Source organism: Magnolia sinica, chromosome 16 (assembly GCF_029962835.1).
Source record: "Magnolia sinica isolate HGM2019 chromosome 16, MsV1, whole genome shotgun sequence".
Classification (NCBI taxonomy): Eukaryota; Viridiplantae; Streptophyta; class Magnoliopsida; order Magnoliales; family Magnoliaceae; genus Magnolia; species Magnolia sinica.
This window is the reverse complement of record NC_080588.1, coordinates 54,283,941-54,296,849: the sequence shown is the minus strand read 5'-3', so window position 1 is coordinate 54,296,849 and position 12,909 is coordinate 54,283,941. Positions and strand designations below refer to the sequence as shown.

At 41.0% G+C, this 12,909-nt stretch overlaps 1 long non-coding RNA gene across 2 annotated transcripts; it reads right to left on the bottom strand.

The window, feature by feature from the left end:
• Positions 1-10,029: 10,029 nt before the first annotated feature.
• LOC131229317 (uncharacterized) lies at positions 10,030-11,092 on the bottom strand. Of its 2 annotated transcripts, none has more exons than XR_009163256.1 (3): positions 10,875-11,092; positions 10,487-10,568; positions 10,030-10,406 (listed from the first exon to the last, which is right to left on the bottom strand). It is a non-coding gene; the product is annotated as an uncharacterized LOC131229317 (long non-coding RNA). The 2 variants fall into 2 exon arrangements; XR_009163255.1 differs by having other exon boundaries at positions 10,030-10,402.
• Between the last annotated feature and the right edge of the window lie 1,817 nt (positions 11,093-12,909).

Below are 12,909 nucleotides of genomic sequence, written 5' to 3'. Positions count from 1 at the left end.
TATGTGTGTCCCACTTGGCTAAGGGTTCAGACCAAGTTTCAGCAGCATCCAAATTTCAGGTAGGCCCCACCAAGTGTTTTTATATGTTTAAGCATGTCTTCACATGATTTTAAATGGTGTGGCCCACCTGAGTTCCGTATACAGTTGATTTTTGGGACGGCCTCTTGGTCCGAGTGGACCCATCAAATTGTATTCCTCGGCTCGATATAGTCAAACAGAGTCCAATATCCATTAGGATTGGGTGAGTAAAACGATAATGAGGGTTTTGGAGGGTAATAATACTGTTTCCTAAGGTATGGCCCGCCCGAGAATCGGATTGCCCTTAAATTTTGGCTCAATACCTAAAATGAGAGGGGGAGAAGGATGGACTGCTTGGATTGAGTACATACATCAAGGTGGGGCCTGCATGAATAGCCCACCATTTCCTTCTCTCTTTTTTTTAGCTTGCAAGTACACACCCATGTCAGTGCACATACTCCACGTTAGCCGCACCCGTCCAGGGACGCTGGACGGTATGGATAAACACATGCATTGTGGTGAGTCCCACATGGACGTGGCCCATCATTCTAATCAAGGTGGGTCCCACATAAACGTGGCCCACTTGACCTAGATCAATCTAATATTTATGTTTTCCTTCCATCCGGGCCTGTTAATGAGCTGAATAGGGTAGATCCAACACATTCATCCGATGGGTCCCACATGAAAATATGATTCATGGTGGGCTACACTCACCCCTTCCTCATCATCACCATTCAAAGAGAGAGAGAGAGAGAGAGAGAGAGAGAGAGAGAGACTGTGATAGAGAGGAGGGACCCCGCCACTATGGGCCCTCCATTGATACATCACATACATCAAAATGGGTCCCACCAACAAGTGGGCCTTCAAATTATGAAATCAACGGTAGAAACTCAAAGATCACCCACCTCTAGGCCTCCTCCTTGCTCCCTTAGCCTTCTATACTCCTTGCCTTCACTTTTGATGGTGGTAGATGATGGATCAATGGTTGAGATGGGAGATGAGAGAGTAGGGAAAGTAGGCCACACTTAGCATTTGGGAGGGAGAGAGCTTGGACGTATGGAGTTTGGGTTGCTTGGGAGATTGAGAAATGAGAGAGAGAGTGAGGTGATGGGAATGATAAGAGGTGATGGAGTGATGGGTTGAGTGATGGATGAAGTGATGTGAGGGTTGACTTTAGGTAGCTTGTGTAAGAGAGAGGTAGGGATAGGGTATGAGTTGCTTGTACTTAATTTGATGTGTGATGTGTACTTGATTGATGGGATTGATTGATTGATTGATGAGACATGTTGTAGAGATTCTCTCAGAATTTGCACGCGCGGTGTTTTCCTCAAAATGAACGTGGGCCCACATCTTCTAGCCTGGGTATCGGTTCGGTGCATGAGTCGCGGCGTTGGAACCGCGGTGACGGCGCGGTCGCTAAGATACAAGTTTCGGTTCAAGCTGACTTTGGTATGTAGGACTCGGCTTAGGATTGTGTGCAATCGTCGGATACAGTGCGAAGGTTGCCGAAATTTGATCAGAAGGACCGTGGAAGCCAACAGAACGGTACGGACTAGGATACGAGTCTTACACCCAAGGAAAGGTCACAATGTGGATATTCAACCATCATTGCCCATCAATGTGGACATTTAACCAACATTGCTCCCAAAGAGTGGCCTATATAGAGCCAAACATATAGTGGGCCCCTGGCCTCTTGCAAGGGCCTCATACACAACATAATAGGCCTCATCGTATGGGCCAAAAATATATCACATGGGCCATGAATACATCAAGTTGGGCTTCATTCAACGGTCAAAATATATGGTCTTCAAATACACAACAAGTAGGCCCTACACATGGGCCATAAATACACCACATCGAGCCTTGCCCATGGGACGAAAATACTTCACAATGGGCCACAACTCGTGGGCCTTAATACACAATGGGTGGGCCCTACACTTGGGCCTAACATACATCACAACTGGGCCTTGCACATGGGCCTCAAATACATAAATGTGCGCTCTATGTTTGGGTCTCATATGCATCAAATGGGCCATGCCAACGGGCCTAATACATATCACAAGGGGCTGCACAATATGGGCTTAATACACATCAAGGTGGGCCGCATTTACGGACCGCACCAATGGGCCTCATCACGTGGGCCTAATATACATCACAGTGGGTCTCATAAACATCAAGTGGGCCACATTAACGGGCCACACCAATGGGCCTCATAAACATCAATGGGTGGCGATACGTGGGCCTTATATACCTCAAGTCAGCCTCAAATACAAGCCGCATGTATAGGAGGTGGGCCCTGCACATACAACAAGTGGGCCTGCACGAATCAGAGGGGCCCCACCAGATGGACAGTATGGATATACAACATATACACCACAATGGACTACCTGCCCTAGACGGCGTGGATAAAATACATCATGGTGAATCCTGTCCTAGCTAGACGATACAGATAAAATACATACACCATGGTAGGGCCCACCCTCCTATGGATGGTGTAGATAAAACACATATTTCATGTGACGCCTACGTGTGGACAGCACATGCCAGGTGGCTTTCCAGCATCCATCACATGCATTTAGGTGGGTCCATGTGCGTGGCCCGCCAGCTGGAGGATGGCGTGGAATACAATGCATATGTCATGTGGGTTCTACCAGCTAGAGATGGACGATATAGATAAAACACAAATATCAAGGTGGGCCCCACCCACCCTGGAGAGATGGACGAAGTGGATACAACATCTTTATCAAGGTGGGCCCCATGTCCCATGCTAGAAATGGATGGACAGCGTGAGAGTAAAACACATGCATCATAGGTAGGCTCCACCGTCTAAACCTCTGGACGGTGGAAGACATGAATAAAAAAAATTAAATAAATATATATAACATAGGTGGGTCCACACGTGTGGGACCCACCAGCTTTGATAAAGCTAATGTTTGTGTTTTCACTTCATCCAACGTCCACAATACTGCACCATCCAGATGGACGATGCAGATATAGAATATATATATATATAGCAAGGTGGTCCCACGTAGGGCCCACCACATATTATTTAAATATATTATTATATTATATATATAAATAGATCGTGTGGGCTACATCACACGTGGATAGCATACATCGGTGGGCTCCACCGTCCATTGTTGGACGGTGGGCAGCGTGGATAAAAAAAACACTTACATCCATGGGCTCCACCATCTGGACCGTAAAAATGGATGGACGATGTGGATGGAATCACACATCAATACGGTGGGCCCCACCCGTCCAAAATGCTAGATGGCATCGATAAGACCTATACATCATGGCTGACCCCACAGCCCTTGATGACGTGTCACCCTGCCAGTAGCTAATCTGCGTTCATTGCATCTGCTCACACACACACACACACACACACACACACACACTCTTTCTGTTTCTTTTTCTTTTTCTTTTTTTTTAAAAATCATCCAGCTTTAGACATACATTGATGGACGGTCTAGATGGGTGCATCATCCAGGTGGCCCACCTCCTTGGTCTAGACGGACGGCCTGGGTAAACAATCAAGGTGGGGTCCACATGCCATCAGGGTGGGTCCACACAGAGGGATGGCTATGGAAAAACACATGCATCAGGGTGGCTCCCATACGTCCAATTTCTAGATGGTGTGGATAGGTCCATCCATCATGGCCCCACAGCATGGATGAAACGCATGCATCATTGATGGGCCACACATCATAAGTAAGAGAGAAAGAGAGAGAGATAGAGAGAAATCGGTGAGATAGAGGGAGGGACCTCGCCACTATAGGCCCTCCCTATATAATGCATACATCAAGATGGGTCCCACTAATGTGAGCCCTTAAATCACAAAAAGACAAATACAAGATCACCTACCTATGATCTTCTCATCCTTCATCCGCCAAAGCACGCTAGAGCTCCAAAGGAACCATTTCAACGATTGAGATGAAACTTGGATGGTGGAGATGGGAGGCAGTAAGTGGGCCCCACAAAGCTCTCTCATGGAGCTCTCATGGATATTGGGTTGCTTATTTGAAAATGAAGAAATGAGAGAGGGAGAGGATAGGATGTAAAGAGAGAGAGAGAGAGGGATGGGTGATGGAGTGATGGGTGATGTGTAATTGACATGTAAGGGTGTGTAAGAGAGAGGTTGACTTTGGGGATGGTGTTGTACTTGACATGATGTGGTGATTAATGAGATTGATTTGATTAGAGATTCTCTCGATATTTACAATGCGTGGTGCTTTCTTTAGAAAGAATGCGGGCCCATATCTCCTGGCCTGGGTATCGGATCGGTGCGCGAGTTGCGGCGTTGGAACCGCGATGACTGCGCAATTGCAAGGGTATAGGTTTTGAGTCAAGTTGACTCTGATATGCGGGACTTGGCTTAGAATCACTCGCAAACGTCGGATACAGGTCGAGGGCTGTCGAAATTTGACTAGAAGGGCTACAGAAGCCTACAGAACAGTACAGGCTAGGACATGACTCTTACATGGAGATTGTTCTTGGACTGGGGGTCCCCCTTGCAAGACTAACGGAGTCAAATCGGGGAGGCCCACTGGTAGGACGAGAGGTTCGGGGTTCGACCTGTTTGGATATGTGAGAGATGATGCTGGAGGTGCTCCTTAGAGGTGAGAGGTTGTACTATTGGTGTTGCTTCAAGGAATACATGTGGCCCAACTAGAGGTGCCTATCAGTATCCCCATGTCCAATTTGTCGTATCAAGCATGATTGCTTATATGAAGTCATGTGGGAAGGAGTACGTGGGATGTCCTTCCTCAATGTTGTTAATGGTAAAGGTGTCAGATGTGCTGGGTCCTGCTTGGTGCGATGGTAGTAGTGTTGGCCTGTGGGGTGATCGCAATCTTCTGACTTTCGATCAAATCTTGGACCGCATGTTTCAAGGAAAAACAGTGGTCGGTTGGATGCCCTCGAGATGGATGATATGCACAATACTCATTCTCATTGTAACTTGCGGGTAGGGGATTTGGCAGAGGTCAAGGTTAGAGTAGTGTCAGAAGTTACTTTTACACCAATATTGTCATGATCTGACTATATGTTTGTGCTAATGGGGTGAACTTTCTGCCCAACATTGCTTATTTGTATGGGTATTACGCATTGCTCCTAAGTTGTTGTTATTGTTGTTGAGGTGGCTGTGCCTGATATCACGTTGGGTTTGTTATAGTTGGTACTATTCGTTTCATTGTAGCTCCTGTTGTAGAGCGTACTAGTTGCCTTGAGTGTTGGCGATGATGTTATTGACTTCTATAGTATGTTGCACAAGAGTAGTGCCATTTCCATTCCTATACTCGATGGGCTTCCCTTCAACTTTGTTTCTTTTGATTAAGGGAGGCTGATGCGGCCATGGGGTGATGGTTCCAGCTCTTATCCCGGCTTCTACCTATTCACTAGCTCAGATGAGCTGGGAGAAGTTCACATATGGGTACGAAATCAAATATCCGGAGATTCGGATTTGCTGAATGGACCATCATGGATATCTGTTCTTTATCATTGATGGGGTTTTTCATCTGGGCGGCCATGGCTTGCCATCGTTCAACATATTCTGACAATGACTCGTTGGTTTTTTTCCTCAAGGCAACTAAATCCGCTCTTCTTGGAGCCATATTCAGATTGTAAGAGAATCTGTCAATGAATGCTTGGGAAAGTCTTTCCCAGGTCCTGATCTGATGGCTGTCAAGCGATATGTACCAGTCCAGAGTATCGCCTTTGAGGGATTTCTGAAAGAGTCGTGTCAAGGCTCTAACATTCCCTATAATCGCATTGAGTTCCCTGCAAAAGGCTTTCAGATGTGCTGTGAGGCACCCTCTACCATCATACCTCTTGAATTTTGGTACCTTAAAGTTTTGAGGCACCCTAGCATCTAAAAAATGACATAAGTCCCTGAATTTGGTGGATGGTTGATCTACTCCTTGCTGCCTTTGCAGCTGATTTCGTACCATTTGTAGTTGTTCCTACAGCTCCTAGATTTTTGACTTGTTTGGCTGCGGGTATCTTGACCCTTGCTGTAAAGCTTGGGCTACTTCTTCATCATAAGGGTCTGTTTCATCGACCCTTTGATTTCCGATAATGGCGGTTGTTGGAAAGAGGATGGACTCCCAGTTGTGGGAGGTAACTGATACTGAACTCCGCTCCCTTTCGAGGGAGGGTGTGATGTATGGAAATGGCTCCCGCCCGAGGTATCTGCCAAATCTGGAGTGTGATTCCCGTTAGGGGGAGTAAGTTGGACTCGAAACTGGTCCCCTTCGTGGGCATCCACTAGCTCTTGTCTGTGACTCCCGTTAGGGGGAGGCCATGTTACAATCTAATGGTTTTTCCCGTTTCTAGGGACATGTGCTGAGTAATGTGCTGGAGGGTTGCTCCTGTTTGCATGTTGATGTTGATATTGTGTTAATTCTGTAAGTAAAGGAAGAACAGGATTTGCTGGGGAAATGAGAGAGAAAGCAAAGGGAGTTTGTGGGATTGAGTTGTTTTGAACACTAGGCTCACTACCAAAAAACGGGCAATGGCTACGAATTTAATCCGTAGCCATAGACATATAGCTACGGATTAAATCCATAGCACGTCCGTGGCACGACCGTCATCGTATGTCCTGAAACAATAGGTCAAAAACCTATGGATACGGATCTAATCCGCAGCCATAGGTTAAAATAGCTACAGATATAATCCGTAGCAAATTTTTCTATAGCCCAAAAAACCTACATCTACAGATATTATTGGTAGCTAAAAGTAGTGTTGGATCCGTAGCAATATCATGAAATTTATAACAGCTACGATTAATATCCGTAGCTATAGCCTACATTAAAAAATTTTTATAATCATTCATTCATTCATTCAATTACCACCTACATAATCATTCATTCATTCAATTACCACCTGTATAATCATTCATTCATTCATTCAATTATGACTTGCATAATCATTCATTCATTCAATAACAATCATTCATTCATTCAATTATCACCTGCATAATCATTCATTCATTCAATTACAATCACATATGAGCTACCTCAGATTGAAGCAATTACTTATGGTGAAGAGTTACAAGACCATTCAGCAATGGTGAACCAAGAACCATTCTTTGGCCTCATATGAGCAGCCTTAGATTGAAGCAAGGTAAGAGAAACACTTTCATTTTCATTGCGGATGACTTCCATGGCCAGCTGGTGAGCAGTCTTGTTCTGCAACTTTGCAAGTTCATCCATGGCATCATACGTGTCTTTGTTAGCAAAAAGCTTTAGATTAAATCATGCCGGTGCCTTTGTTATGCCCTCCCACTTCTCAGCTGTCTCTTTTAGTTTGTCAAAGCCCTGCATAGGATAGGAAGAAACTTAATGTATGCTTACTTTGCCGGTATAGAACCGTTCGGATTTTCTATTAGTTGCCCCAGGAATGATATGTAGATGAAAATGGAGCAAAACCAAGCATTAAGACACTGCTGATATAGAAATTTTCTGGGGTAGTGTTCTTTTAAAAATGGTTAGACATTTGCTAAATTTCAGATCCCAAAACCCATAAAATAATTCAAGTTGCAAGTATGGCTGGAAGAAATTCAGATGTTGTAAATAACATGACCCAAATACAAACTTGGGTACTCACCAAGCGGTTTGTGAAATCGCCGAAAGATTCTCCCTGTTGGCGTTTGTGACTCCAGTTGTAAGTTTAGGGATTTGAGAATACATTTACGTTTTAGGTTTAAGTTTAGGTTTTACGTTTTAGGTTTAGGTTTAATTTTTACATTTAGGTTTAGGTTTAGGTTTAGGTTATAGGTTTAGGTTTAGGCTAAGTTATAGGTTAAGGTTTAGGGAATTGAGTTTAGGTTATAGGTTATAGGTTTAGGTTAAGGTTTAGGCTATAGGTTAAGGTTTAGGTTTAGGAAATCGAGTTCAGGTTCGGGATCGGGTTTATGTTTGGGTTTTCAAGTTTAGGATTAGGTTTAGGTTAGGAAGTTGAGATTAGGATTAGGTGTAGGTTTAGGTTTAGGGATTTGAGAATAAATGTAGGTTTTAGGTTTAGGTTTAGGTTTTAGGTTTTAAGTTAAGGTTATAGGTTTAGGTTAAAGTTTAGGTTTAGGGTATAGGTTAAGGTTTTAGGTCATAGGTTTTGGTTTAGGTTAAGGTTATATGTTTAGGTTAAGGTTTAGGTTTAGGTTTAGGTTATAAGCTATAGGTTTAGGTAATTGAGAATAGGTTAAGGTTTAGGTTTAGGAAATCGGGTCCGGGTTCAGGATTGGGTTTAGGTTTGGGTTTTCAAGTTTAGGTTTAGGTTTAGGTTAGAGAGTTGAGATCAAGCTTAGATGTAGGTTTAGGTTTAGGGATTTGAGAATACATTTAGGTTTAAGGTTTAGGTTTAGGTTTTAGGTTTTAGGTTAAGGTTATAGGTTTAGGTTAAGGTTTAGGTTTAGGTTTAGGTTAAGCTTGAGGTTTAGGTTATAGGTTAAGGTTTTAGGTCATAGGTTTTGGTTTAGGTTATAGGTTTAGGTTTAGGTTTAGGTTTAGGTTATAAGATATAGGTTTAGGGAATTGAGAATAGGTTAAGGTTTAGGTTTAGGAAATCGGGTTTGGGTTCGGGATCGGGTTTATGTTTGGATTTTCAAGTTTAGGTATAGGTTTAGGTTAGAGAGTTGATATTAGGATTAGGTGTAAGTTTAGGTTTAGGGATTTGAGAATAGATTTAAGTTTTAGGTTTAGGTTTAGGTTATAGGTTATAGGTTAAGGTTATAGGTTTAGGTTAAGGTTTAGGTTTAGGTTTAGGTTTAGGTTTAGGTTATAGGTTAAGGTTTTAGGTCATAGGTTTTGGTTTAGGTTAAGGTTATAGGTATAGGTTAAGGTTTAGGTTTAGGTTAAGTTTTAGGTTTAGGTTATAAGCTATAGGTTTAGGGAATTGAGAATAGGTTAAGGTTTAGGTTTAGGAAATCGGGTTCGGGATCGGGTTTATGTTTGGGTTTTCAAGTTTAGGTTTAGGTTTAGGTTAGGGAGTTGAGATTAGGATTAGGTGTAGGTTTAGGTTTAGGGATTTGAGAATACATTTAGGTTTTAGGTTTAGGTTTAGGTTTTAGGTTTTAGGTTAAGGTTATAGGTTTAGGTTAAGGTTTAGGTTTAGGTTTTAGGTCATAGGTTTTGGTTTAGGTTAAGGTTATAGGTATAGGTTAAGGTTTAGGTTTAGGTTTAGGTTAAGGTCTAGGTTTAGGTTATAAGCTATAGGTTTAGGGAATTGAGAATAGGTTAAGGTTTAGGTTTAGGAAATCGGGTTCGGGTTTGAGATCGGGTTTAGGTTTGGGTTTTCAAGTTTAGATTTAGGTTTAGGTTAGAGAATTGAGATTAGGATTAGATGTAGGTTTAGGTTTAGGGATTTGAGAATACATTTAGGTTTTAGGTTTAGGTTTAGGTTTTAGGTTATAGGTTAAGGTTATAGGTTTTGGTTTAGGTTAAGGTTATAGGTTTAGGTTAAAATTTTAGGTTTAGGTTTAGGTTAAGGTTTAGGTTTAGGTTATAAGATATAGGTTTAGGAAATTGAGAATAGGTTAAGGTTTAAGTTTAGGTTTAGGTTATAAGTTATAAGTTTAGGTAATTGAGAATAGGTTTAGGTTATAGGTTTAAGGTATGGTTTAGGTTAAGGGTATGGTCCCTGCAAATATAGATATAAACACGACCACCAGCGCAAATGGCTAGGCCCTTCCAATGCTGTCCATAGGAAATGGACAGCTTCATCATGGTCATAACAGCGGTTCCCACCTTCCAGGGACCCCCACTCAACATCCGGATAGCTCCGACGTACATCCGGATCTGCTTCATCAATTTCGAAATAATATATAAACATGGGCTTGTCCAAATGGCCAGGCCACCCATATTGTTATCTATAGAAAATGGACAGCTTCGTCATGGTCATAACAGTAGTTCCCACCTTCCAGGGACCCCCACTCAACATCTGGATAGCTCCGACGCACATCCAGATCTACTTCATCAATTTTGAGATAATATATAAACATGAGCCTGTCCAAATGGTCAGGCCACTTCATCAATGAATCATATAGTATGAAGGAAAGAAGACTCACCAATTTAGCTAGCAAGGAGAGAGTGTGAGTGCTTAGAATGTCGCCCTTTCTTTGAATAATAGATGCATATTCCACAATGCAATCTGAGAATGAGTAATTTTTTTAGTTTCTCCAACAATGCATATGGGCACAGATTTACATATAAAGATTTTAAAGATTGTAAAACAGAGTAAATGATTATATTAACTTCCAAGTATCGATTAAGAAGAAAAATGTAAATGATGATGGGAAAGAAATCTCGATATATTAAATTATTGAAGGACAATGAGACATACCAAGACTACAGGTGCCTGGAGCAAGATAATTGCACCAATGTTGTACCTAGCTGCATTGACAAAATAAAAAAATTATACGAATGAAATGACAAAAAGCCAGGATATCATGGACCAAGAGGAAGATGAGTACCCTCAAGAAAAAACTTATGCCAAGCATATTTAATGCGACGAACTTTCATTATGTCTTTGGTTGGCTTCACCAAAGGTTTTATCTGCACTAGCAGGATAGATTAATAAATAACACCAATAAAACAGAAATTTACTTGGATGTAAAAGCTGAATGCCAATTTGCAACACAGAAGCAACAACCAGAAAATTGTGTATCTAAACATATAAATAAAGAGCTAAAATTTGAGTACATCTGAGTGAAAAAATAACCAAGATCTACTGATGACACTACCCGTAGAAAGTCAATACCCCTTGGATAACTCAATCCTCTATTAATGCAATTAGCATTTCTAAAGGAAATTTAAAAATAAATAAATAAAATTTAAATCTGTCTTCTAAATTGTACTTACCAATAGTTGGAATTGTGGTAACAATCTCCCCCAGCTTGATCTTGAGTCTGTTTTCTATTACAATTAGTGAAATCAATACGAACTTACAACAATAGGTACTAGGTCTTTGGTCTAGGGGTGATCCACAATAAAAGGTATCATTTACCATGAACTAAAACCATATATTATCCATACCTTGATTGGACTCACTACAAGGGTAATCTTTCAATGATGGCCCACTGCTTTTGGTAATAACTACAAGCATGCCTTTCTACACATCTCAAAAGAAAGAAAGACAAAAAAAAAAAAAAAAAAAAAAACGCTGAAAACAGGGATTGCAACTTCGAACAAATGAGATTTTGGATACAGGGATGTATCTCAACCTTGAATTTTTCATGAGCAGATTCAATTTTCTTCAATGCAACTTCATTCACTGTCAAAAAAATATCATAAAATATTTAAATCCTTAAGAGTATCAAATAATAAATCCAAGTAAACTCACAAGCAAACACACCCTCAACTATAGTCCTTACTTAAGTTAAAATAAATAAATACATAAAAACTTTTTTTCCACACAAATACACATAATATAGTTCTGTAGTTATTTGAAAAATCTACTTCAACTTGAATTCAACCTTCTGATAGTATATAAGTGCCATCAAATTGTGTATTGTGGTGCTTCCCCAACATCCTTAATGCACTTGGTGTTTGGACCAGTGCAGAAAACACAGCCTGCATTATGCAGACTAGTGTTTTCCTTCCTTTTCTCCCTCAAATTGGGTCAACATGCATTTCATATCTCAACCTTAGACTGACGGCGCACATCCTATCACCCTTGAGAACCTAACATCCAAATGTATCCTAAAGCAAGGCACGTGGTATGGTTTCTTACAAGAGTTCTTGATGAGGTTTTTACTCTTCTGATGATCTCATTTTTGTTTCACTTGCTAGATATATAAGATTCCCTCTAGAAAACTACAAGTTTCACCAGTTTCCAATTTTTTAAAAAGTACACAATGCCCGATTGAGCAACAGAATGAAAATAAATTCAAACATGAAACTATTTGAATTTCCAAAACAGAAATAACAGAAGAGCTTCACAATAGATAGAATCTTTGGCAACATTCCTAGGGCCCATTTAAATACCCAAATGATAAATAAAAATGCTCTTGAAGGACCATAAAAATAAGAGAAGCCTGAACCTCAGCAGTCAACTGAAACATACCTCAACTGGGTCATGTCCCTCGTATAGTAATTCGCTTACAGGGACCATCAGTAACTCACATTCCACAACCTACAACACAAGCTATAGTTAACAAAGATAAAATTGGAGCAATTTAAATAATTCTTACACTTCCCACACCTGGGGACGATATAGCAAACTTCTCCCATGATGCATGAGTCCAAGCCATATGTTGTCTGCACAGGACAATGATTTTATTAGCAATAGCATGTCGAGAGACAAGCAACTGCCCTAGAGCAGAAAAATCAAGAAAAAAAATTAAGTAGAACACTAACCTTTGAGGCAGCAAATTTGGGTCATCCTACATCATCATATGCTGACCATCATTATCGTGAAACCATGATAGTGGTTGCACTTGTTGTTCACCTCCCATTACTAACGGTACATGCATCCCATTATGAAACTACAAAATCATGATGGTATCAATCACTATTTTTTTAGAAATATAAGACATTTGTATTATCCATGCCCATGATCAATGCCATCCTGTGAATTTTTAAAAGTCGCAGGAGTGCGATTTTTGCACAATAGCAATAGTCACAGAAAGAGAGTAACTTTTGCACAATAGCAAAAGCATAATTTTGGATAGCAAAAGTTCAGTTCATAGGAATTTGCAGTGTTCTGTAGTTTAGAAATGCGTGTTCTCAGTTGGAGTTGCAACTGAGTTTAGCTTGATCCATAGTCCACAGGAAAATTTAGTTTTTTTTTTTTCAAAAATCTGGATTTCAATGATGATCTAAGATTCTTACAAATGTGCAACAGACTCAGGCCAATAAAAGGGACCAAGACTTAAAGCTGTAGAAGGCCTGCACA